Below are 25532 nucleotides of genomic sequence, written 5' to 3' on the forward strand. Positions count from 1 at the left end.
TCAAATTCCCAGCTGTCCTCACGAGTGAGATGCTTAGCATAGATATAGTTGGGGATGTGTATGCCTGTCTCTTGCATGCACTCCATGGCAAAGATTATGTATTTATCGGTCTTGGCTAATTCTTTTGGGTGTGTCATATAACACTGGTGTTCATCCAAGGAGACCACTTCTACATCGCATTGGGGCATATCCGTCCCTTACAATCATGAATGACCTTAACACACCAACACAGGTTACAAAGGACATACAAAGCGCTTTATTTCAAAGTTACAAAGTTACCAAAAGTCAATTGACATACGGATAGCTATTCGGCCCTCAGACTAGCAAAGCGAACCATCAACGTAGTTCGCTTTGGGAGTGGGAGAGACCGATCATCGGGATACTTGGGTTTTTATACTTTTGTCCAGCATTGGCCAGCCCTCTTACAAGTTAACCATTCTCGAAACAGAAGCTAGGGTTCGTAGCCAGGTCAAACACATAATTTATGCAATTTGATCAGTTCCGCTGATACAGTTATACATTTACACATGGGTCAGAGAAAGGACAAGGTCTTAGTTCGCGACCCTAACAAGTGGCCTGCGGACATATTATTTATTCACGTGTGCGGAGGTCACCGCGGCCAGAATCTCGCTCGAAATGTCATTCGGCCTCCATTTTGTTGTTCAGGGTGACTTCTACACTGCAAGAGTACCTAAAATGGCGGCTTAATCCAAGATGGCGGTTTGCACAATACATTAAGGTCAAGACCTTGCCGCGGAACCTATGAACACGATATTCTTTTAGACAGCTTGGCGTAGGCCAACATACATTTAAACAATGCGATTAGAGGTACAATATTATTTCGATTTCCACACTGCAGTCTGTTTTAAGATGACATACGGCTGTACCTTGAGATGCTTTTTCAATGTGTTGTTGAAGACATTCTTTGGACCGGGCAAATGTTTTACACCGGGGACATTTAAAACCTGATTCACTGGTCACCACACAACCGTCTCTCTGACACATGTTACATTGTAAGTGACAGCTGTAAGCCACCTTATTGCTGTATATGTGACAGCAATGTAGGCATACATTTCGAGCCCCTAGGAAACTCTGAAGGTTTAAGATTCCAGAATAGTGCTGATCGTGGTGTAAAATACATATAGTGTTCTTATTCATGTTGTCACCTGCCGGGAAGTATTTCCAAAGCCTGTCCTCATTATACAGGATTTCGATAGGTACGCCAGAGTGATCTTCAAATAAACGCAATTCATTAAAGCCAACCATGATATCAGGGAGTATACCCATTACTCTGTTAACCTCCATAGCTTTTGTCTGAATGTACCCGTCCATAACCATTCTAGGCTCTAGCAGGCCTATAATGCTTGCAGCCATACATATGTTCAGGTCCCCCTAATTAAAATCCAAGAGCCAGCGTTTCTTCTTGGACATCACCATGCTGTAAAGGGTTTTCTTCAGGGGTCTGTATACCCACCCTCTCTACACCGGACATCCACCGACACTAGTCTCAATGGCTCGGTTACAACCAGTTCCACCTTACTTTGGAGCAGTTTTCCAATGTTTTCGAGAAACTGCAAAACATCAAAGGTCTGCCGAAACGACCACCTGGTGAAAAGAGGCTAGTTTAAAACAATGCTGTCTAGGCGTATCTGGACAAAATCGTTAGGCCCAACCGTTTCAAGAATCTGGGAGATGAGCCTTTCAACCGCCTCTGTGATCATTAATAGACCCTGACTGGTTGATCTTAACTGATCCAAATTTACAAAGCGGAACACTTCATAGTGTTGAACGTTTCTAAACTTTGGTAGATCTCTCTGGTTGTGCCCATACTCTGCAAGAAAACTGTGTCAGTTTTGTGCTGTGGTGGTGTGTTTTGGGGCGCCGCCTCTAAATCTTTAAGTACACGCTGCATGATGATTATTTTAGCCTTCCTCAGGAGTTTCAGAAACATTTTCCGCTGCCTGCGGGTTTGAAGTCATTTTAAATGGCGTGCCGGTAAATCTTTTAAATGTATGCAGTGCTTTTTAACTGGGTTTGAGGGGGTGTTTGTATCTTCCAAACACTAGCCGCAGTGTCTTAGGCACTGCTTTTAAGTAGGTCTCAGATGTACCCATCCCAGGGTCCACCCTGGATCTTAAAGGCTCAGGGGTTCTGCAAAATCAGGCCTGGGTGGTATATGCGTTTGTAGCCGATGTTTCTTTTTTTCTAGTTTGTTTTTAAGAGTTGGGGGCCTGTTACTTTTCATAATTTTTTTAGCTGGGGTGTTCACCCTGTTTTTAGACTCTCTAGTGGAAACGCACTTACGCATATCTGCTAGAGCTTTTTTACCAAACCAATGTCTCAAGTACAGGCCTGGTGTCATAATCTATAGTTGTTATGCAATCCTAATAAGTGCTTTTCCTTTCTCCATTTTTTTAAACCTGGGAGCCGAAATAACTGCTCAACAACGCTATCCCTTTTAGAATCACAAATATTTACAAAACTGTTGGCTGTATTAAGATTCACAGGCTTTGGGGTATTTAAGGGCTGTGTATTAGACTCGGTACAATAAATGACTTTTGTACATCGTTGTTTGTTTACACCGTTGGGACCCCTGCAGGACAGATCAAGGGGCTTTGGGGTATAGCCTGATCCACGAATAACCGAGGCGTATACAAAGTCTTGAGACTCTATTTTTAAGGGGGAATCTGAAATTATTATAATAGGATCCGCCTCTAGGATGACACTGGTGCTAGGTTGAACCCCCCACACATTCCATTTCTTCAGAATTACTAATAGTACCTAAGCGTTGGGGGCTGTAGGTGAGTATGCGGGGGTGGTGGTGTGATGGCCCCCCATTGGGGGACCACAGTAGAGGATTACCAGAGCCTATGCTATTGGGACTTGTAGGTGAGTATGCTTGGGGTGCTGTAATTGCTCCCCAACCGGGGGACAACAATAGAGGATTACCGGATACTACGCTATTGGGGCTTGTAGGTGAGTATGCGGGGGGTGGTGGTGTGATCGCCCCCCAACCGGGGGATCTCAGTAGAGGATTACCAGAGACTATGCTGTTGGGGCTTGTAGGTGAGTATGCGTGGGGAGGTGTGATCTCACCACAGCTGGGGGTGCACGGATGCGAGCTAACCACAACTCTGACTAAAAGGTTTTCGTAGCCCACTGCTGTGAGGCCCGGGCCCGGAGTAATGACACCCCTGATCTGTGTCGCAAGGGGAGGTCTAACATTCAAAGGTGCTACAGGTATGTGTGGTTCAATAGTCTGGGCTATATTGTTGTTGGGCATAATAATACATTGCGGGTTAGAGGGCCCTAGAACATTTGCAAACCCTTGAGACACCCGCCCCCTGTTAAGCGATAAGCGCCTCTTTATATTTAAATGAAACTTTACTGCCCCATCTAACACAGAGTGATGAATATTGGCATTGTACAATGGTGGTGTAGGCGGCTGACCTGCAGTTGGGGGGGTGCGCGGTGGTGGGATCACAGAGGGTGGTTGCGCTATAACTTCTTCCTCAGCAGCAACACACGACCCTACAAATAAAAGAAAAAAACTGTTTTAGTGTTGTATTAAAGAACAATCAATACTTTACAATGCAATGCTAAGGTAAACCTAAAGGGTTACGAACCCCCATTAAAATATTAAAGGACCTAGTTGGTAAAAATAGCCCAAGCAATACTCTAGAGTAACATGAGCGGTCCGGTATGGGGTTTTACAAAGACATACTGAAATATTAACGGTCACTGCTGTGGAGAAAAAAAAAAGGGGGTTGTCATTTAGGAGTTATGCATACTTACAATGTGTATCTCCGGCAGAATGCTTCCTCTTTAATGAAGGTTCAGCCGCGGGTGTTGGGCCTCTGGCGTGGGGCCTGGGCGCGACTTCCGATGTTGATGGTCCACAGGCATGGGGAACTGGTGGGGGCAGTGACGGTGTTGGACCTTCAATGTGTGTATCTGAAATAAAATTCAAAGAAAACATTTACCACCAGGCTCTACATCAATGAGTCACATAACAGACATAGGCTTCAAATACATAATCACATTTTACACAAAAAAAACAATTCTTGGAAAACACCCGGGACCCTATAAAAAACATACATGCTTTACAGGGTTCGTCCTTTAATGAACATATCTAAAGTAATAGCAACAATTACCTGCTACAATACCCGTTGCCTCTCGCCCAGCCTCCGAAGTACCAGCCTCAGAAGAGCTTGTCTCATGTTGTTGTAGAGCGTCAGCATTTTCGGTCTTATCATAGGGGTGGTCATGTATAACCGCAAAAATAAAAATATATATATATTAATAGCCATTATCAATACCTGATGTTAATGCTCAATAATAAAAAGATATTAAAACCCAATATTACATTATTAAAAGATACACAGTGCCTGATAATGCCAGAATATTACATTATTATAGAGATTGATATCAGTTATTAGTATCAGCTCTTAATTATTAGAGAATTATTAACACACCAAAAGTATCTATAGTAGCAATTCCATATTATGCCAAGAGGTTGATAAGTGCTACGGAATTGATGCACGCGTCCTCCAAGACTGCCTCCCATGCAGCATATTCATCTGCTAGAAAAAAGAAAATAAATAAATAGACCTCGGGCCTCCCATACTACCCAAACACTGGGGCCCCCAGACACATATGCGCACAAGAAACACAACACACCATGCTTGGAGTCCTTATTATCTTGGGACCCCTTGGGGGTCACCTCGCTGGGGTACTGGTCTATGAGGCTAATAGTTTTGACCATTGTTGCTGAATAACTATTCTTTTAAAATGTACAAGGTGTATCACATTTGATCAAAAATAACTCCTGGGATACATTGGCGGCCACATTTTCCATTGGTGCCCGAAACAGTTTTATGCCGCAGGCATGCCCCAGGCTTGTCAAGGCCCTGGGGCTAGTGGTTTTGACCAGTGGTGCTGAATAAAATATTATTTAAACATGTAAACTATCACATTTTATCATAACCCTTCTCCTATGGGTGCTATTCAAACAGTATCACAAAAGGCATGAAATACCAATTTACAAATGGGGACCCTTGGGGGCCAGTTTGATAAGTTACTCCACTATGAGACTATTCGTTTTGACCAGGGCTGCTGATTAAATATTATTTAAAATGTACCATTTGCATCCCTTTTTATCAGAACCAACTTCTTTGGGTACTATTCAAACAGTGTCACAAAAATAAAATGAATGGACATTTACATATGGGGTCCCTTGGGGGTCAGTTTGCTGAGCTACTTAGCTATGATTCTTATAGTTATGACCAATAGCATTTCATTTAAAAAAAAAAAAAAAAACTCCTTGGGTGCTAATCAAACAGTGGCACAAAGAAAATGAATGACCATTTTGCAAACGAGGGTCACTTTCTTTTTTTCGTTGGCGCCTGAGACATTTCTAGGCCCCAGGCAGACCCTGATGCTGGGGCTTGTAGGGTTACACTTCGGTATTAGATAAACATGTTTTAAACTAGAGAAGGGACTATCCAATAATTACTGCTGTGGGTTACTGTAGTTTAAAACATGTTTATCTAACAATATAGGAGGGTGCTGCGGGGGCCCTTATTTGCGGGGCCCCTTATTTGCGGGGCTGCTGACACCTCATTTGTCACATGGCCATGCCTTCCCCACGTTTTTTTTTTTTTTAAATGGGTTCTGCCGGACTGATGGCTCAGTTTGACCTGCTCAACCTGGCAGCACCCATTACAGCGCACAAAAGGCTGCACATGCCGATGCCAGACCCCCAGGCAGTACAATTGAGTCAAGGCTAATTAAATGCTACTGACTAGGTATCTGGCGTCGGCACCTGAGCCTTTGTTCACCCGAACTCAGCATCAAGAGGCTTGCAGCAAGCCGCACGCCTTTCGATGCTGAGTTCGGGTTCGTATTTTATACAGACACATGTCTTTTATTTAAAGAAAAATACAGACTTGTATCTGCATCGGGATGCCCCTGTTTGCCGCGCGTCTAATGCAGATACAAGTCTGTATTTTTCTTGAAATAAAAGACATGTGTCAGCATTAGTGTTAGAGAGAATTCTCATAAATGGTTGATTTCCCTTACCTTCTGAGTCCCTCACCAGCTTTGCTAGATTTCTAGGATTTACTTTTTTCACCTGGTAAGAGTGTGAGCCTTTTTCCCCACTCTTACATGTGTTTTGCTATGTGTGTTTCTACTTTTTTGTGTGATCTTGGGCACTGGAGCATCACCTACGCCAGGGCACCATATTTTTCATGTGTGTTACACAGCACCTTCAGTGCAGTGACATACGACCCAGGCGGTAAGTGGCTATCGGTGCCGTAAAAGGTGTCGGGCCGTTAAACCCTTACCGCCTAATTACGAGGTCCCTTTGTGGGTCCCGACCTTAACGGCTGGTTTTACCAGCCGTTAAGGAAGGAACCCGCAAAGGGACTTTCAAGGTAATTACGGTACTGCAATTTGCGGTCCCGTAATTACCGCCTTCTCCATTCTCATTGAGCCCTATGGGGGCAAAAATGGGAATGGGGAAGGGCCAATGGTGATTGGGGAATTACCACCCCACCAACCTTGGAATTGGGCGGTAATTCCGCCATTCACCATGGCGGAGTTGGTAAAATACCGGCGGCAACCATGGCGCTACTAGCGCCATGGTTACCGCCTGGGTCGTAATGAGGCCCATAGGGTTGTCTTTTAGACTTTCCACTGACTCCATTTTCTGGGGCTGACTACAGTCCCCCAGAAAAGGGTAAAGTTGCCATTAACTTTACCTTAGTCACTTTAAACCACAGACCCAGTACACCCCATCATCCATGGAGTATTGGAAAGGGTTCATTCTTATCCCTTTTTGTCTGTGCCTCTTGGAGCATTGGTTTGCTCCCTTTAAATTAAGACTTGGCTGGTGGCAGTGGTATCTACCCTAACTTTTCTACCGCAATTATCTTATATAAACGTGGTAATGGTTTAGGCTATTATATTAGCCTCAAACATAAACCCGCTTGACCATATATATTTTATTACGGTTCTGGCTGGGTTTATTCGCCCTTTCTTTTTGTTAAAGTCTTTCTTGTGTTTTACTCTGCGCGCCAAACCAGGTTTGGTCCCTTTCTTCATCGCCTTTTTGCAGGCTTCTAGACAGAAGCCCTCCTTTAGGCGCCTGAGAGTCTGTGTAGGCAGGATGTGAGTGAGGGGTTTTAGGACCCCTGCCATGTGTTCCATTGGTAATCCAAGTCAAACTCCTGTCTGATCCTGCTGTATGATTGACAGCCAGGCTATATGAATGGGGGAAAACTGCATAAAAAACAGGTCTCTGGGATTGGAAGAGGAGAGTCGCCACTGGAACGAAAGAACCAATGAGGAACTGGAAGAAGAGGAACCCTACAACCAGTTCACCCAAACTGCAAGCCAGGACCTGCACAGAGCTACAGTGGGCCAGATAGCCAGGAAGGTCGGACCCTACTTGGGTATAAGGAGCGCACCTTTTATTCGTTGCTTTGCTCTGCTGCTGGTTTCTTCCCTGGGTAGTGCAGGACCCTCCAGTCTTCCTACTTCTGATCAGTCCGACAGTCGCTTCAGGAACTGTGAGCCTGCAGGAACTACCAGGAACGTCTACCTCAGCTACAGCTCCCTCTCAGTCTTAAGGTACTGTGCAAATCCGGTTGTACATTTCGTTCAGCCGCGGTGAAAGTGTTTGAAATCTTTGTCCAATCTGAGGGCTTGTCCTTCTCTTCTCTGTGAACTAACTTTTCTATCAACGAACCTCGTCCGGAAACCGTGCCACGAGCATTACAGCGAACTGCACTGAACTATATTATCTTGAGCAAAAGACTTTTGAACCATTGACTTTGGCCCTAAGCCTTTTCCATCTGATGTTATCATTGTAGTCTCTCTTGTTCGCTTGCCCTGAGTACTTACCTGTTGGTGTGGGTTCATTTCTGTTAACTTTTGTTTTTCCCTCCCTTTTAAGTTACTGGAGTGCCATTTTGCTCCCACTTCATTTTGTGAGCTAATCTTGTCTGGAATTTAAAGGAAGTGGTGTGGTGTATTAAGAGAGTGATTTTTAGACTGTTTATAATAGTGTAATGTTATACAACTGAAGAGTGAAATAAATGTATATTCTTTTACTTAAAACCTTGTGTCAGTGTTTGCCTGAATCATAGTAATTGCTGTCCTTTGTGTAACTATTTAATACTGCTCACTTACTCTTGAGATGAGATAAGTCTGGCTGCTCTGCTACTGCTACCACTTTAACTGTGTAGTACAGGCTTGTACCAAAGGTGAAATTGTACTGTCACTTGTAGTCTTAATTGTGTGTGGTGTTCCCAAATGGTACTGCATATAATTCTGCCTACCACTGTGTACAGCGGTGAGGGTCAAAGTATAGTAATTACACTTAGAGTGCTGCTATTACCTTTGATCAACTACCCACAAGGCTAACATCACTAAAAAGTAATATTAATCATGTCTGATATGGAAAGCCACACTCAGGAGACCCTCATGAGTTACACTGCTGATTATTTAAGAAACATGTGTAAAGAAAGGAAATTCTCTGCAAAGGGCAAAAAGTCTGAATTGATTGAAAAATTGTTAAAGAGTCCAAGTCTAGGGAGTGGGTCTGAAATGCTTGACTGCTTAGCAAATGTGGAAAGTATTGAGGATGATAATGTATCTGTTACTGATGAATTGGAAGAAGTAGATGTGTCTCTTAATGTAGGTCTATCTGCTCCCTTGCGTGCTCAGCAACCTCAACCCTTGTCCACTGGGACCCCCACAGGTCCTACACTCAGTTCTGAATTCATTGCTCTAGAGAAAATGAGGCTGAACTGGAATTCAAACATTTAAATGCTCAAACTGAACAAAAACATCAAGAACTGAAACTCAGAGAAATGGAGTTGAATCATGAACTAGAAATTAAAAGATTGTCTCTCTAAAATGCTTCTCTCCCAGAGCCCTCTAGGTCTTCCAGTCCTAAGAGACCCTGTATGCCTAAAGAAATTGTGGGTATGTATCAGGTTAAGCTTGATATTTTGGATTGGCTGGCAATGTTTGAGTATAACCATGGTATTCAAGGTCTCACAGGGAATCAATTGCTTCCCTGGCTCTTTTCTAGGCTACCCACTGTTGCATCTGATGTTGTGATGGAGTTGGGGGAGGTGGATAGGATGGATTATGAGTGTGTGAAGCTAGCTTTAATTGCTAGATTTGGGAAGACCCCTTCCCAGTACCTTAAGAGGTTTAGGACCCTCAAAAGCATGATGATACCCCTTGGGATACATGGGTATGTGAATGTTTGAAAAACTTAGATGGTTGGATTAAGGGTTACAGAGTAAACTCTTATGAAGGAATGAGAAATCGTGTTCTGTTGGGAGTCTATTTTTGATGTCTGCTCTCCTGAGCTCAGACAACACTTGGCTGATTCTAAGGAGATAGATCCAAAGAAGCTACCTAAGGCTGCTGACTTGTGGGTTGCCAGCAGGGCCACTCACAAGGATTCTGGAGATACTCAGAAAAAGGATGAGGGGAAACAACCAAAGAAAGAGAACAAAGAGAATTCTAATACCTCCAATCCAAAAGAGGGCCACAAACAACAACATAAGGGTAAACCCCAAGGGAAACCAAATCAGCCTAGTGCACCATCTGGACCCAAACCAGATGGAGGTCAGAACAAACCCCCATTCATTAAGACATTTGGGAAATGTTATGTTTGTGGGTCAACTGACCATGTGAAAGGGGATCCCAGATGCAAGGGAAAACCTTCAGGGGTCCAAACTGTCTCCTTAGCCTTCTCCCCAGAGGAAGAAGTCCCTATGGCAAGTGGTAACTTTCACCTACTGGCTGAAGAACCCATGAGAGTCTCAGCTAGTGTTTCTTTAGTGTCCCTGCGCTTGTGGGAATAACAGAATTTAGATGTCTATAATTCCATCCCAGATAATACAAAAGAGTATTATAAAGATAGTGTTCGTGTAAATGGTCAGGAGACTCCTGCCATCAGAGACACTGGAGCCAGCATAACTGTGGTGGATGAATCATTTTTGAAGGTGGAGGATGTTGCTAAAACACCAAAACACCTCACCAAGTTAGCTGGAGGCCCTGTGCAAATGCTTCCCCAGTTACCAGCTTTCATCCAGTGTAATGTTATGATTGTCAAAATACCTGTTAGTGTGCAGAGTGAAGTACCCGGGAGAGTCCTGTTGGGTAATGATCTGAAAACTCTTGGAGTTGTGTCAAGCACCCTCAGGCCTCCCAGTAAGAGGAGACAGGAGCTCACTAGGTCTGCAGGGGAGAGAACCTTGAGAGCCTCCCCAGAGGAGATGATAGAGGAAACTGTCACTCCCACTCCACAGGAGTTGCTTACTGCTATTTCTATAAAGAATGAGGCAAAGGGGAAACCCAAGACCGCCAGGAAAAACACAGACAGCACCCCTGTGCTACCAAGAAGGACATCACCGAGATTGTCCAAGATCACCCCTGTGATCCCTCCACCTGCTAAGGCAGAGTGTGAGGTGCAACCTTGTGTGGTTGAGCCACTATCTGAAGAGTCAGATCTGGAAGAAGACACTGGGCCTCATTACACGGTAGGCGGTAAGGGTTTACCGGTACCGGTATTTTACCGGTACCGGTAAACCCTTACCGCCTTACTACAAGGTCCCTTTGCGGGTTGGAGAATTTAACACCTGCTTTTTGCAGGCGTTAAAAACCAACCCGCAAAGGGACCAGGGAGCTAATTACGGTACCGCAATTTGCGGCACCGTAATTAGCGCCTTCCCCATTCCCATAGAGCCCTATGGGGCAAAAATGGGAATGGGGAAGGGCAATGGGGCAAAGGAGAATTACCACCCCGCCAACCTTGGAATAGGGCGGTAATTCCCCTTTCCACCAAGGCGGTGCCGCTATTTTACCGGCATGGACCAAGGTGCTAGTAGCACCTTGGTCCACCGCCATCCGTGTAATGAGGCGCACTGTCTTAGTTGGGGATGTTGACCCTGTTGACCATCCTGAGCTGCAGTCTTTACTGGCAGAAGGTGGACCCAACAGGGTAAACTTTAGCAAAGGACAGAGAGAGTGTCCTCCTCTTGAAAGTCTTCGACAACAGGCTGCTAACCAACTTGATGGGCAAGAAGTTGGGAAGCACAGGTTAAGCTGGGAAGATGGCCTCTTCTACAGTGAACCAACTGAGTCACCCCTGGGGACTGCAAAAGACTTGTAGTGCCCCTTTCCAACAGACGCCAGTTCTTACAGTTAGCCCACGAGATACCTTTGGCTGGTCACTAAAGTTTCAAGAACACCAAGGAAAGGCTCTCTCTTTACTTCTACTGGCCTAAGATGGGTTCAGAAATTGACAAATTCTGTAGGTGTCACAAGTCTCTCCCCTTCTCACCTGTTTTTCCTGTTTGCTTGCAAACTTCTTTGGTGATTTCTTTCGCACAGTCCGGGATTTGTATAAACCTGTGTGCTGGTCTTCGGATTCCAGCGTGATGATGATATTCCAACTCCAGGATACGTTCAGATGTCCAGGACGGGAACCAGGAAGGAACAATGTCCGAGCTCGGAGGCACGGAACGCTGTGACCCGAGCGCAGGTGAAAATCCAGGAAAGTTCAAAGGTACATTTTTAGAAGAGGCAAGGAAAGGAAAGGAGGAGGATTCAGTGAACCGGGAAACAGGATTCAGAAGAAAGCCCTGAGCGAACTCCGGCAACACACGTCCAACTACAACGAGCGGTAGCATTATGACGCGCAGAGGTGCAGGGCGTGTCTGTTTAGTAGTACGCAGAGCGTGGAGCGCAAAGACTGCATGCTGCGTTCCGTATCAGGCGGCCATGTTGGGAGGATTACTGCATTCAGTCCTCTATGGGTCAGGGACCACGAAGTCCAGAATGGACGCAGGCAATGGTTCATGACAGTATGCCTCCTCTGAATCCCAGCTCCTCCAGGTTTGCCTGGATGGATAAGATGGTATCTTCGAATCAGCCTGGCGGCATTCATGTTTGACACGGGTTCCCAGGTGTGCTCACTGGGAGGATACATTTTCCACTCGACCAAATATTGTAGTTGACCACGTCGGTACCTAGAGTCACAAATTCTGGAGACCTTGTATTTGAGTTGGTCATTGACAGTCACTGGGGTAGATCTTGGAGCAGTTTGAGAGGGCTGAACATTTGGTTTTAACAGAGAATTGTGGAAGACTGGATGGATCCTTTTCCATGATTCTGGTGGTCAGAGTCGAAAGGCCACTGGATTGATGATTTCTTTTATAGAAAAGGGCCCGTAATACCTGGGAGCCAATTTATTTGGTCGTAGGTGACGAGGGAGGAGTTTCGAGGATAACCAGACCTTATTGCCTATTGAATAGGAAGGCCCAGGTCTTCTTTTGGAGTCAGCATAATGTTTAACATCTCTTCGGGCCTTTTTTAGGTGTTGCTTTGCTTCTTTGTGCACATTAATTAGTGTTTCAATCCAGGAATCAACCGCAGGAACTGGGGTAGGGTGTAGAAGAATAGATACGACATAACTGTTTCCAGAACTGGGAAATGTACTGGGGTCCTCGGTCAGAAATGATTTTGGAAGGTAGCCCATGATGCCGGAATATGTGTTCTAGGAAAATACCAGCAAGTTCGGATGAGGATGGTAGCTTGTTTAAAGGCGTAAAATGAGCCATATGTGTGAACAGATCAGTGGTAACCATTATGGTTGTGTAGCCCCTGGAAGACGGTAGTTCCACGATAAAATCCGTGGCAATGATTTCCCAGGGTCTTGTTGGTATTGCTGGTTGGAGCAGGAGACCTGCTGGTCTTTTATTGTCATGTTTGTTCTGATTGCAGACTGCACAAGTCTGGACATGGATCTTGATATGATCCTTCATCCTTGGCCACCAAAACTGTCTCTGTATTAGATGGAGGGTGTTGGTGATGCCACGGTGTCCTGAAAGGAAGGTATCATGACATAGGCTTGTGATCTTTTGTCTCAGTCCAGGAGTAGGGATAACCAACCAATTATCCTTGAATAGATATCTGCCTTTTGTTTTGAGATTCCATCGGTTATTTCTCTTAAACTCCTTCCAAGGTTCCGAGGACTGAGTTTGGATTCGAATATCCTCCAGGAGAGTAATTGCTTGAACAACAAATATTGTGTTGGGAAACATTTTAGGAAAGGTCCGATCCTCAAGGGGTTCATAATCAGAGCGTCTGGATAAGGCATCAGCTATAATGTTATGTGTTCCAGGGAAATGATGGATTTGAAATTGGTATTGGGCAAAAAAGAAGGCCCAACAGGCTTGGCGACTGTTTCTACATTCTCTAGGGATTGTAGGACTTGAAGATTCCGATGGTCCGTGCGGACTTGTACCGGGTGTTTGGCTCCCAGTGTCATGACCTACAGAACACGCCCCTTTGGCCTTGTCTCAACGGGGCTTGAACTCCCTGGTACTCCCAACATGGCCGTCCAGCGTGAAACACCTTCCTCGCTCTACACGTTGGACGTAGCGTGTTCTATTAATAGACCACGCCCCCCGCGGCTCCGCGCGTCTCAATGCTATTGCGAAGTAGCGACCAGACGTGTGCTCCGTAGCTCGCGGTATTGTTATCCTGGACTCGTGTGCTGAGTAGCGCACTCTCTTAATTTCCCGGATTCCTGGATCGTTGCATGCCGGAACTTTGAACGCATGCTGGAGTCGGAAGAGACTGGTGCAGCCTTATTCAAGACCCGATCTGTCCGCAAGAAGGCATCGACCAAGAAATCCAGCAAAGATCGGACTCAGGTGAGAAGGGGGGAACTTCTTGACACCCAGAAGGAGATGACGGCAATCAGTGAAGGCTTGACGGATGGCTAACAACTCCTTCTCCAGGACGGAATAATGAGTTTCACTGGGAGTCAAGGTGCGGGAGAGATAGGCGATGGGGTGTTCTAACTTGTCGCCAAGTTCCTGTTTCAGGACTGCCCCAATGGCGTAGTTGGAGGCATCAGTTTCAACAAGAAAAGGTCGATCAATGTCGGGTTGAGCTAGGATGGGAGCTTGTGTGAACTCCAACTTCAACCGTTGAAACGCCGAATCTTGGGCTGAGGTCCACTGAAAGGGGGTGTCTTTCCTTAATAATGTAACAATAGGATGCACAATCTCAGAAAATGCTGGTATGAATTTCCTGTAGAAGTTAGCAAGCCCCAGGAAGGATTGAATTAGCTTTACAGTGGTTGGAACAGGCCAAGATAGAATGGAATCAACCTTCGAAGAGCCAATACCAATCCCCTTTGGGCTAAGAACGAATCCGAGATAGTGAAGAGTAGATACATGGAAAAGACACTTCTCGGGTTTGGCCAGGAGCTTATGTTCACATAGACGTTGTAAGACTGCCCTTACGTGCTCTTCATGTTTCAAATGGTCCTTGGAGTAGATCAGTATGTCGTCTAGATATACAATGACGAAGAGGAACAGCATGTCAGAAAACACCCGATTCATAAAACGTTGGAAGACTGCTGGGGCATTAGCAAGTCCAAATTGCATAACCAGGTATTCAAAATGGCCAAAGGGTGTTCTAAAGGCTATTTTGCATTCGTCAGCTTCCTTTATACGAATAAGATGGTAGGGGCCCCTGAGATCTAGTTTTGTCAACATGACTGCACCTCTGACTGCTTCCAGGATGTCCGAGATGAGAGGCAATGGGTAACGGCCCTTGAGAGTGCATTGGTGAAGGCCACGGTAATCTAGACATGGCCCAAGCTCCTTGGAATCCTTCTTGGGAACAACAAATAGAGAAGCGCCTGCTGGGGACTTGGCTGGTCAAATAGTTCAATTTTCCAAATTGGTATCCAGGTATTCCCGGAGGGCCCTTTTTTCAGGTTCTGACAAAATAAACATTCTTCCAAAAGGAATTACTGCTGACGGTTCAGTATTGATGGCACAATCCTCAGGTCTGTGGGGTGGTAGAGCTTGAACAATGGCTGTCGGGAATGCATCTGTGTAAGCCTGGTAGGCCCTGGGAATCTGGATGATGATAGAGACGGTGACTGGTATTTGCTGAGTTTCTTGGAAGTCTTCAGAGGACTTTGGTAAGGTGTCTAGGGACAAACAGTGGAACTTACAATGTTCCGAACCAAGAAACAAAGAGCCTGCTGCCCAATTGATGTAGGGGTTGTGCTTCTGTAACCAGGGCATGCCTACAACCATTGGATAGTGGGCAGATCTTATAATATCAAATGTAATCCTCTCTTGGTGGTGGTTTATGGAAAGAAGAATCTCTTTGCTTTGAAGGGTTATGGGTCCTGAAGACAGGGGTCTCCCATCGATAGCTTCAACAGGTTGCATTTCCTCTCGTGTTTCATATGGAATGTTGTGAGTAGTGACCCAATCATGATCTATGAATATGCCCATGGCTCGGCAATCCACTAATGCCAGGATGGGGTAAGATTCTTTCTTGGAAGGTGATAGGAATGCCTGTAGAATCACAAGGTTATTTTGTCCAGGTGAGTTCAAGGAAGGAATTGATGTGGTGCAGACACCAGTCTCCTGGAACTGTGCCCCATCTAGGATTGGGAGCTGGTGTTTCCCGAACGCCGTGGAGGAGCGATAGGGCACTCTCTCACGAGATGTTTATCTGAGGCGCAATACATGCACAGACCAGTGTGAATACGGCGCATCCTTTCTTGTGGGGTAATGGGTCCACAGAAGGCCCCCAGTTGCATGGGTTCTGGATCCGAGGTCGGAGAAGCTGCAGGCTCTGGTCTGGATGGATGGTCTGTGGCAGCCTTTTGGAATGATGACTTAGACTTCTTTTTCACCGCCTTTCTTTCTTGGATTCAAAAGTCGATGTGCAGGGAAAGGTCCAAGAGGGCCTGGAAGGAATTTGGGCGAGCTACCCTGGCTAACTCGTCCTTTATTTCTTCATTCAGGCCTCTTTGAAAGAGGGTGAAGCTGCCCTCTTGGGACCAATCAGCTACCTTCACAAGTTGTTTGAAGCGGGTCACATAGGTAAGCATATCCTGGGATCCTTGTTGAAATTCAAGTAGAGCTTCTCGAGCGCTGTAAACCTGCTCTGGATGATCAAACATGGCTTTTAGGGCCTCCACAAACCCATCATAATCATCCAGGAGGGCGTCGCCCAAATTGACTAGTGGGGTGGCCCAGGTCAAGGCGTTACCAGTGAGGTGTGAGATCATAAACCCCACCTTTGCTCTAGGGGTGGAAAAGTAGTAGGGCTTGAAGGTGTAATGTACCAAACATGAATCAAGGAAGGCACAAAGGGTCTTTGGAGAACCATCATATTTGTCCACTGCTCCTCCCAATAACACACTTTCCTTAGTAGCAGAATCACGAGACAAGACTAGCTGCTTTAGAGCAGCATTCTCTGCTTAAGAGTTTGGACTTCTGTGGTAAGTTCCTGCATGCCTCGCATGAGGTCTTGAACCGCGGCTTCCATCTCTGTATCCATATCATTCTTTTGGCGTCTCAATCTGTCACAAGTCTCTCCCCTTCTCACCTGATTTTCCTGTTTGATTGCAACCTTCTTTGGTGATTTCTTTCGCACGGTCCGGGATTTGTATAAACCCGTGTGCTGGTCTTCGGATTCCAGCGTGAGGATGATATTACAACTCCAGGATACGTTCAGATGTCCAGGAAGGAACAACGTCCGAGCTCGGAGGCACGGAACGCCGCGATCCGAGCGCAGGCGAAAATCCAGGAAAGTTTGAAGGTAAGTTTTGAGGAAAGGAAAGGAGGAGGATTCAGGGAACCGGGAAACAGGATTCAGAAGAAAGCCCTGAACGAACTCCGGCAACACACCTCCAACTACAGCGAGTGGTAGCGTTGAGACGCGCAGAGCCGTGGGGGCATGTCTTTAGTAGTACGCCGAGCATGGAGCGCAAAGACTGGAAAGCTGCGTTCCGTATCAGGCGGCCATGTTGGGAGGATCACTGCATTCAGTCCTCTATGGGTCAGGAAGCACGAAGTCCAGAATGGACGCAGGTGACGGTTCATGACAGTAGGAGCTGTCACACTTTCCAAACCTCTGGCAAGAGTGGAGCCAAGAATGTGGCACCCCTGGTGCCTCTCCCAGTAGTGGGAGTTGAGAGGACGGGCATTGACATTGTTGGTCCCCTTGACCCTCCCACATCTTCAGGGAACAGGTTTATCCTGGTTGTAGTAGACCATGCTACAAGATACCCAGAAGCCATACCTATGAGAACTGTTACGGCGCAGGCTCTACTTGGTATTATTTTACCAGAGTAGGGTTTCCTAAGGAAGTGATATCCGACAGGGGATCCAATTTTATGTTCCACTACATGCAAGCCATGTGGAAAAACTGTGGTGTCACTTACATGTTCTCTACAGCCTACCATCCACAGACAAATGGACTGGTAGAGAATTTTAATCGTACTATGAAGAGCATGATAGGTTCTTTAGAGGAACCCCTTAAGAAAAAGTGGGACCTTCTACTGCCATGCCTTCTCTTTGCATATAGAGAAGTCCCTCAGGAGGGAGTTGGTTACAATCCCTTTGAACTTCTCTATGGCCATCCAGTCAGAGGTCCGTGGCCCTGATCAAGGAGGGCTTGGAGAGTGTTCCATCCCCAAAGTCAGTCAGAGTGACTGACTATGTGATAGGTCTCCGGTGGAGAATGTCACACATGATGGCAGAAGCAAGTGATAGCTTAAAAGCAGGTCAGGCTCTGGTCAAACATTGGTATGACCAGAAGGCCAGCATGGTTGAGTTCTCTCAAGACCAGATTTTATTAGTTATGGTGCAAACAAGGCAGAGGGCCTTGCAGGACAAATGGATAGGACCCTTCAAGGTTGTGGGCTAACTTGGAGAGGTGAACTATCCGATGGACTTAGGCAGACCTAAGGTGGCTCCCAGAGTCTTTCACACCAACCGTTTAAAGGCTTATGTCTCGAGACCAGAAGTAGGAGCTTTGCTTCTAGCTTCAGCTCAAGAGGAAGAGGAGAGTGAACCTCTACCTGACCTCACAAGAGGCCAATCTTTAGATGGCCAGATAGAAGGAGTTAATCTCTCTTCTCAGATGACTTCTGAACAACAGGAGGAGTGCAAAGTTCTGTTGAATCAGTTTGCCTCCCTATGTTCACTATCACCAGGCTTGACCCCTTGGGGCCAGCATGATATTCTCACTGGTGACTGTTTACCTGTAAAAAGCAGAGGTTACTGTAACGCTCACCTGATTCCCACGGAGGCGCAGGTCTGGCTTCGGGACTCTGAAGATGGACAGGAAGGGCCCTCAACTCTGGCTTCTCCGGCTCGCAGGAATATTCCCCTGTGCGTGAAAAGGGAGTATTACCTACTGACTGAGTTATGCTCAAGCCTCCCACTCTCTTCCAACCCTCCACGATACCCTTCCACGATTCCCCGTGAAGTCTCACCTTAGGGTCTGAAAGGACGAGCTCTCCATCCTGCTTCTGACGCAGGGGCGCGTTGAACCCAGTTACTTCACTGGATTGAGGTTGAATGGGAGTTCAGGTAAGCTTGATTATACTGGTAAGGCACTGTAAAAGTTCTGTTGCAAGTTCGAAAGTTCAAGCTTTAAATAATAATGTTCATTTCCTTTTTTCAGGTGATGAATGAAGATTCCTTTGGAAACTCCTTGCAATTAAGCGCTGATGTTGATGTCTTTTCCCCATAAGGGCCGGGGTTCGGAATGCCGGAGATATGGCGCCGACCCGAAGTGAAATGTGCAGTTCCAGTAAAGATCTGGTAAGTCCTAGATGAGCGCTCAGGTAATGTTTTTGCATTCGCTCATCTAATGTCTTTGTCTTTTTTCCCCATAGGGGCCGGGGTCCTGCTTGGAAGCAGCAAGACCCGAAATGAAATGGGAATGACCCAACAGGTAAGTCTTAGAAGGAAACTGAGCTTTTCCTATTCCCTTCCTTCTCTCACCTCTTATTCTTGTCTTTTTCTCTAGGCTCTGGCAAGTGGCTGTGTATCCGGATGATCGCTGCTGAAGATGGAGGAACCCAGGAAAGGTGAGTGAAATGCAGCGCTGCAGCGATCGTAATGAAATGCTTTTAAAAAATAATGTCTTTCCTTTCAGGATCGTCTGTGATGTCTCTGTGGTGCAGATTTAGCTGGTAAGGTCTCTTGTCTCCCTTTGCAGGTGACCCAGGATGCTGACTGGCGTGGCTGAAGTCCAGATGCAGGAGCTGACACGGTGAGCGTCCAGCTGCGAGGAGCAGAACAACGCGAAGCATGAGTTTCTGATCGGGTGTGGTTTAAATAGCTTTGGAAGAAGTTCCCAGTGTGTATCCTTCCACCAATCAGGTATGTATCCTTCCCCGACCACACCCAGGTGGAAAGTAGTCCCACAGGTAAAGTAGTTCCATTCAGGCCTCAAGAGGGCCTGGATGTAGCAGCATGGTCTGCATCAGGTAAGTGCACATTAAAACACTTGAACACATGCCTAGCTTTATGAGCCTGGCGCCTAAGGCGCCAGGACAGGGGTCCTACATGAGCCTGGCGCCTAAGGCGCCAGGACTGCGTCCAAAGGGCCCCAGCTTGGGCCCGCTGGCACTCTCCTGGGGGAAATGATGCCTGCCTCTGGGGTTGCTGGGTCGGACCTGGCTCCTTGGAGGTAGGCATCATGACAGTTACAGAATGTCAGAGCATGTGAGATCCCACATCAAAGGAGAGGTCAACAAGATGCTTGATCTCGGGGCTATAGAGCCATATACAAGTCCCTGGTCTAGTCTAGTTGTTCTAGTACCAAAGGCAGGATCCAAGAAGTTGAGATTCTGTGTGGACTATAGAGCGCTAAATGCAGTCACTAAGACTGATGCCCATCCTTTGCTAAGGACAGATGAACTGGTGGATAGACTTGGTTCAGCCAAGTACCTCAGTACATTTGATCTAACGTCAGGCTATAGGCAAATAGCCCTGACAGACCATGCCAAGGAGAAAACTGTATTTTCTACCCCAGCAGGCCTCTACCAGTTTAAGGTTATGCCTTTTCGACTAAAGAATGCACCTGCTACATTTCAAAGGGTGGTTAATCAAGTTCTGAATGGGATGGAGGACTTCTGCATGGCATACTTGGATGACATTGCAGTGTTCAGCTCTACATGGAAAGAACATATTGACCACCTAGGATATGTTTTGCAGGCTCTTGAGCAGGCCCATCTGACTATTAAGGCAAGCAAATGTCAAATTGGTCAGAGTAAAGTGGTCTACCTTGGTTAGGAGGTAGAAGGAGGTGAGATAAGGCCATTGCCCAGCAAAGTACAAGCTGTGCAAAACTGGGCCACCCCTAGTACTCAAAACCAAGTGAGTGCTTTCCTAGGTCTCACTGGGTACTACAGGAATTGCATAGAGAACAATGGGACCATAGCTTCTACCTTGAATGTAGTCTCCTCTCCAAAATTCCCAAAAAAGGTTAGATGGAATGAGGAGTGCACTCAAGCCTTTGAAAGCCTGAAGAAAGCCCTTTGTCAAGCTCCAGTCCCAAGAGCTCCTGATTACCACCAACCCTTCATTGTGCGGACATATGCCTCCAATATAGGTATAGGTGCAGTCCTTAGTCAAATGGATGAGAAAGGTAGGGAACACCCCATTTGCTTCATCAGTAGGAAACTGAAGGAACCAGAGACAAGGTGGGCAACCATAGAGCGTGAATGCTTTGCCATTGTGTGGAATTTGAAGAAGTTTAGATCATACTTGTATGGATCTACTTTTGTGATTCAAACTGACCCCCAGCCCTTGAGATGGTTAATGCAAATGAAAGGGGAAAACCCAAAACTTCTAAGATGGTCAATCTGCCTGCAAGGGTTTGATTTTACCATTGAGCACAGAGCAGGATGTCACCACCAAAATGCTGATGGTATCTCTAGGATGTTTTTAACTGAGGTAGAGATTCAACCAGGAGTGGATTAAATCCTCCTGTCCCTTAGTCTGGGGGACGGGGGCGAGTGTTAGGGAGAATTCTCATAAATGGTTGATTTACCTTACCTACTGAGTCCCTCAGCAGCTTTGCTGGATTTCTAGGATTTACTTTTTCACCTGGTAAGAGTGTAATCCTTTTTTCCCCACTCTTACATGTGTTTTGCTATGTGTGTTTCTACTTTTTTGTGTGATCTTGGGCACTGGAGCCTCACCTACTCCAGGGCACCATATTTTCCATGTGTGTTACACAGCACCTTCAGTGCAGTGACACAGGGTTGTCTTTTAGCCTTCACACCGACTCCATTTTCTGGGGCTGACTACAGTCCCCCAGAAAAGGGTAAAGTTGCCATTAACTTTACCTTAGTCACTTTAAACCACAGACCCAGTACACCCCATCTTCCATGGAGTATTGGAAAGGTTAATGCTTATCCCTTTTTGTCTCTACCTCTTGGAGCATTATTTCGCTCCCTTTACATTAAGACTTGGCTGGTGGCAGTGGTATCTACCCTCACTTTTCTACTGCGATTATCTTATATAAACGTGGTAATGTTTTAGACTATTATATTAGCCTCAAACATAAACCTGCTTGACCATATATATTTTATTACGGTTCCGGCTGGGTTTATTCGCCATTTCCTTTTGTTAAAGTCTTTCTCGTGTTTTACTCTGTGTGCCAAACCAGGTTTGGTCCCTTTGTTCATCGCCTTTTCGCGGGCTTCCACACAGAAGCCCTCTTTTAGGCGCCTGAAAGTCTGGGTAGGCAGGATGTGAGGGAGGGGTTTTAGGACCCCTGCCATGGGTTCCCTTGGTAAACCAAGTCGCTCTCCTGTCTGATTGGCCAAGGGGACTGGCCTTGCCAGGCCAGCCACCCTGCTGTGTGATTGACAGCCAGGCTGTATGAATGGGGGAAAACTGAATAAAAAGCAAGTCTCTGGGACTGGAAGAGCAGAGTCGCCACTGGACCGAAAGAACCAACGAGGGACTGGAAGAAGAGGACCCCTACAACGACTGAACTACCCGGTGAAGCCCTGCTGCAGGTCCGAATCTCCAGAATCCTACAACAGAGAAGATCCTCCAGGAAACTTCTTCCCTTGAGCTGGTGGGACCAACCAGTTCACCCAAACTGCAAGCCAGGACCCCTCCTCTGGTCGAATTCGCTGTACAGAGCTACAGTGGGCCGGATAGCCAGGAAGGTCGGACCCTGGTTGGGTTTTAAGGAGCGCACCCTTTATTTGTTGCTTTGCTCTGCAGCTGGTTTCTTCCCTGGGTAGTGCAGGACCCTCCAGTCGTCCTACTTCTGATCAGTCGACAGTTGCTTCAGGAACCGTGAGCCTGCAGGAACAACCAGGAACGTCTGCCTCAGCTACAGCTCCCTCTCCGTTTTAAGGTACTGTGCAAATCCGGTTGTACGATTTGTTCAGCCGCGGTGAAAGTGTTTGAAATCCTTCTCCAATCCGAGGGCTTGTCCTTCTCTTCTCTTTGAACTAACTTTTCTACCAACCAACCTCGTCCGGAAACCGTGCCACAATCTTTACCGCAAACTACCCTGAACTGTATTATCTTGAGCAAAAGACTTTTGAACCATTGACTTTGGCCCTAAGCCTTTTCTATCTGATTTTATCATTGTAGTCTCTCTTGTTCACTTGCCCTGAGTGCTTACCTGTTGGTGTGGGTTCATTTCTGTTAACTTTTGTTTTTCCCTCCCTTTTAAATTACTGGAGTGCCATTTTGCTCCCACTTCATTTTGTGAGCTTAACTTGTCTGGAATTTAAGGGAAGTGGTGTAGTGTATTAAGAGAATGATTTTTAAACTGCTTATAATAGTGTAATGTTATACAACTGAAGAGTGAAATAAATGTATATTCTTTTACTTGAAAACCTTGAGTCAGTGTTTGCCTGAATCATAGTAATTGCTGTCCTTTGTGTAACTATTTGATACTGCTCACTTACTCTTGAGATAAGTCTGGCTGCTCTGCTACTCCTACCACTTTAACTGTGTAGTACAGGCTTGTACCAAAGGTGAAATTGTACTGTCACGTGTAGTCTTAATTGTGTGTGGTGTTCCCAAAGGGTACTGCATATAATTCTGCCTAACAATTAGGTTGGCCCCGGTTTACCCTGCGTCTAATGCAGATAAACGGCAGGGGATCTGTAACATGAGATCCCCCACGCACAGATGTCAGCCCGCACAGTCCTGAAGGATTGGGTTGCATCTGAGGTGCCAGGGACACCGAGCTTTAAGGAATCTGTGTCCACAGCCGCCTCCGATGCAACCCTCCTACTCTGGAATATGAGGGCTGTCAACTGTGGCATAAGTAGGCTTTTAAAATACAGGGGGCATGCCGCCTGTATTTTAAAAGCATGCTTACGGTTGCATGTTTAGGGTTTGGATTTTTTTAAGTGAAAAACTTGGACAGGGCAACGGTTATAAAAGCAAACATAGCTCTTAAAAGGGGGTGTCCAGGCGCTACACATAAGGACTGTTTGGAGGAGAATGGGGGTTTGAGCAGTAACACTTAGACCCCTTCTCTTCCATACGCAACTTATGTGTAGCGTCTGGACATCCCATCTCAATAGCTAGGCCTGCTTTTTATGAAATGCAGCCATAGCTCATCAAAGGGGATGTCCAGGCGCTAGATATTAGTAGCGTATGGAGGAGAAGGGGTTTGAGTTTCACTGCTAAAAGAAACACATATTATAATTAATGGATCATAAACTACCAGCATCTTGAATTGTAAAAAAGAAACATCTCACATGAGATTGTGCATTCCTGCCAATGACGCCCTACTACAACAACAAAATAAAGCAGGGAACACTGCGGTTTCCAATGGGCGCATAATCTTGAGAAAGGGGACCAGAGCCCCAAATAGAGGTAGAGGCACCCGCAAAACCGGGGCTCCTAATGACACCCCTCCATGGAGACCCATGGCCATGAACACATAACACAGAGGCCACATTATTTTTTTTTCACTTTTAAAAAGACACGTCAGGCTGTAATTGTTTTTAAAACGCTAATCCTGGGCATCTGTAACTCGGCCTTTATAGCACCACACACCACCCCTTGTTTTAGACATAGAGCCCCATAACTTTTACCCCAGAGCCTAACAAACAAACATATTTGTACCTATAAACATGTATATATTTTTAAGCACAGACACATGGCAATAATTAAATGTATAAACATTACCTGGAACAGGGATACAACTTAGTACGCCCCTGAGTGAAAGCGCTGGGTAGGGATCCTGCAGAAAAACTAATGAATTAATAAAACAATTAGCTTAGCTTTTTACTTAAGGCAATCAGCTGGTGGAGCATGGCATAGATTATACACCCCCTTACTTGTGAATCTGACTGGCTCTGCATGGTCACTGTAACCATCAGGATGGCTTCACACAAAGAGACTGCGAATTCACTGCAAACGGAAGAGAGCTTGTCTAAACATCCACTAGAATTTATAGGGTTTCAAAACTGGCGGCTTTGCAGACATCTGTGAAATTAACCCGGAAGATCAGCAACCTTTGCCGCTCAAGACAAGGCCCTAGGGCTTTGAGACCGGATCTGCCTGCATTGTCGACTGGAAATTCAAGCTGATGCATCACAGCTGCCCCTAGGATGTTGAAACCCCCAGCATTTCTCCTCTCCAGCCTGCAGAGGGTTGCTGGGACATTCCAGGCAGACCACGAGGCCATTTCCGACCTCCCTGGAATTTCAGAGACGTAATTCAACAGCTGAGTTCAGGTTTACTTACTTCCTCTCTGGGCGTGTTCCTGTTGAATTCCAGCTGTCGCACTACATGGCATGGTACATCTGTTGATTATTAAGCTCTATATATGCTCTATATATACAAGGATGGCTAGTGGGTCTGCCAAATCTGCAGCCTGAGTTCTTTGAAAAAAGGAAGGAGACCTGCACTGCTGCCCCAGGCCCACAGCCTGGCCCTTGCAGAGACCATGGGCCTTGCTTCACAAGCCTGGAGGGGGCTCAGACCTATCACCACATCAGAATTTATGAGTATTAATTTTTAGATGTTTTTTTCCCCAAAAAAATTTCAAAATAATTTGTTTTGGGAATATTCAAAATCCATATTCATATTTCCTTTTTTAATATATTTGCATATACCCATTTTTTATTTTTTATTTTTTATTCTTACCTGTGTTATGATAAGTGTAGACACACAGTCACCCTATACTAAATACCCTCTTTAACACAATCGCCCATGTCCAATGCTCAAAGTTTCAGCCTTGTGTATACCTTGCCGCCCCTGCCGGTCGCGCTGATGCTGTTTAATCAGAGTTTTCCCTGGCCCTCAGGATCAGCTTGTACCTACAGCCCAAACCCCAGCTGTATATATACACCCTACACGCCACACCCCCTAAAGATGGCTGCCGCTCAGACATCAGCTCCATGTGCCCCACCATTCAAAACTCAGCGCCACACTTCCGGGTCTTTGTGACTGACATCTGGGGGAAGAACCCTTGGGGCTACTAGGGACTCCAGGCTTTGGGGGGACCTTCCTGCTATCCCCTATGATGTCACATCCGGTGGGACACCCCCGCTAACGACCAAGTGCCTGTTAAACACACCTGCAGCACTTCCGGGTTGGGATTTTTGCCCAGGCGGAACTTCCGGGGCACACTGTATGAGGTCACGGGCCAGATGTGACATCATA

The 25532-nt window shown here is 46.1% G+C and overlaps 1 long non-coding RNA gene across 1 annotated transcript; it reads right to left on the bottom strand.

Moving 5' to 3' along the window:
- Positions 1–257: 257 nt before the first annotated feature.
- Positions 258–24325, bottom strand: LOC138473735 (uncharacterized). The gene is made up of 5 exons (XR_011268885.1): positions 24203–24325; positions 24051–24116; positions 4155–4248; positions 3796–3954; positions 258–3531 (listed from the first exon to the last, which is right to left on the bottom strand). It is a non-coding gene; the product is annotated as an uncharacterized lncRNA (long non-coding RNA).
- Between the last annotated feature and the right edge of the window lie 1207 nt (positions 24326–25532).

The sequence above is a fragment of the Ambystoma mexicanum genome, chromosome 8 (assembly GCF_040938575.1).
Source record: "Ambystoma mexicanum isolate Mex_15411 chromosome 8, UKY_AmexF1_1, whole genome shotgun sequence".
NCBI lineage: Eukaryota > Metazoa > Chordata > Amphibia > Caudata > Ambystomatidae > Ambystoma > Ambystoma mexicanum.